Genomic DNA, 2,398 nt, shown 5'->3' with positions numbered 1-2,398 from the left:
TGTTTTAATTTTAATATCTTTATTTTACATTAGATGTATTATATTTATTTACCAAAAAGAACAATCAAAACAGCCTATTAATTTTAAGCCAATTATCAAAATAATTTCTCAATTTTAAAATTAATCAAAATGGTCCCAAATTAACTACGGACTTGGTAGATGAGTATTAGACATGGTGAGATGGCATAAAAATGATTCAATCAATTTTGTCCCCTTAATTGATGAAACTCCAAGAAACATATAACCCGCACACTGCATTATTATTAGCTTGCTGTCTCTTATTCCTCCAAAATATGAAACCTAAAGAAGGTGCTCACCTATTATTGTTGAAACAAATTCTTGAAATTTTTAAATCAAATCAATTTTTTGTTTTTAATTCCAAATAAGACAATTCATTGTAAAGCAAATCAATTCCAAAAGCCTAAATTGATTTTCAACATGAAATTCATAAAAAATAATAAACTTCACTTTTATCCTTTAATTAAAAACTTAGATCTAAATTTCGTTCATCATCACTCCTATCTCACATATATATAAGTCGGGCTAACGAAAATTCCTAACAGATTTCATATTATATCATTTAGTCACGCTAGCTCAAATTCCTAAATAAAATTCAGACTTGGTAAAAAGCAAAATAATAAAATAAATGGATAAACCAGAGTGTATTTGGTTTATATTTTTATTTTTTATTTTATTCTTTTATTATTTTTATTTTTTCAAATTTTATAAATAAAAAGTAAAAACAAAAAGTAAAAACAGAGAACAAAATTATGTTATTTTTATCATTTTCTTTTTTTTCTTTTATAAATAAAATTCTAAAAAAATAAAAAAAAATTGTAAACCAAAATATACATAGCCTGCAGATAAGCCTAACCAAAGCAATATAGTTGTCTTCTTTTTTGTTAGAAGTTTACAACAGTCATATAGATCGATGATGATGATTTTTTTTCCCTTTTTTTCCCTTTGCAACATGATAAAAATTCAAGTGAAATCGATTTTATGTGAAGATGATACTTGAGAATCGTTAGATGAAAATTTAATCAAATCAGTCAAATTATTTAACGGTTTTCAGATATCAACTTCACGTGAAGTCGACTGCACCTGAGTTTCTACCTTGCAACGTATATAAATGAACTATAAATAAAGCGTATACAAAGACACTTGGAGTATTATTTTATGAGGAATGTTATTTGACTAATAAAATTTTTAGAAACGTTACATAATTAAATTTTTTTTAATCAAAATCATTACTGTCATTTCCTTTAATTTTCTTCCTTTTTTTTCTAGTTTAATATTACACCATTAATTTAACGATCACAGAAGTGACATAATTTTTCTTTATTAATCACACAAAAAATTTATTAAAAATGACAAATGAATTTTTGGTACTAGAAATTTTCAAAATATTTTAGTGTCAAAATTATAAAATTTATTATTACGGTTAAAAAATTTTAATATTATTTTTTTAATAAATTCTATATAATTTGATCCTTCTTCTTCTTTTATCCTCTTAACAACAACCTATGTTACAATTAAAAAATTTCGATATCAAAATTAAGGAATTTTCTATGTCACAGTTAAAAAATTTTGGTACTATCTTTCTATTTTTCTTCTTCTTCTTCTTCTTCCTTCACATTTTTATAATTCATCTTATTTCACCCTCTTAAAAAATAAATTTTGTTATGATTAAAAAATTTCAATATCAAAATTAAGAAACTTCTCGTATCATAGTTAAAAAATTTTGTTGTTATTTTTTTAATAAATCCTATACCGTTCAAAACTCTTCTCCTCTTCCTCTTTTTCTTCATCATCATCATCTTTTTTTTATCTTTTCTTTCTTATTTCACCTTCTTATAATTTTTATTATTTCATCTCCTTAACAAGAATAATAAAAATAAAAAATAAAAAAAATTAAACAAAAAAATAAAAATAAAAAATTCTACAATAACTACGACGAGAAGGAGGAGGAAAAAACACAGAAGTAATAACTAGGGGTGGCAAACAGAGCAAAACCCGCCGGGTCGGTCCACGTAACCAGCCAAAAAAGGTAGGTTAGGCTGAAAATTTGAAACAGCTAAACTTAAAAAGCCCGCCTAACCCACACTACCTAATAACTCGTGGGCTTTGACGGGTTTCGGCGTGCTCCTCCGGCTGGCCAGGTATTTTTTTTTTGTCAGGGCCATTTTTTACAAATTTTTATGATGTTATTGATCTGCAAGAGGATAAAGATGATAATGGAATATGTTCTAAGTTATATTTTGGATTACGTTTTATGTTTGATTAATTATAAACTTGAAGATGTTTAATTATATGTTTTGGATAATGTTTCTTTTGCTTTGGACAATATTAATTTTATAATTTTGTTTCAAAAAATTTTGTGTATGATTATGTATTATGT

General features: G+C 25.1%; 1 protein-coding gene across 1 annotated transcript in view; it reads left to right on the top strand.

The window, feature by feature from the left end:
• LOC107611465 (CO(2)-response secreted protease-like) overlaps window positions 1-2,398 on the top strand; it is a 17,281-nt gene that overhangs the window by 3,425 nt on the left and 11,458 nt on the right. The gene's annotated exons all lie outside the window — the stretch shown is intronic.

The sequence above is a fragment of the Arachis ipaensis genome, chromosome B08 (genome assembly GCF_000816755.2).
Source record: "Arachis ipaensis cultivar K30076 chromosome B08, Araip1.1, whole genome shotgun sequence".
Lineage (NCBI taxonomy): Eukaryota > Viridiplantae > Streptophyta > Magnoliopsida > Fabales > Fabaceae > Arachis > Arachis ipaensis.
This window is presented reverse-complemented; position numbering and strand designations above follow the sequence as displayed.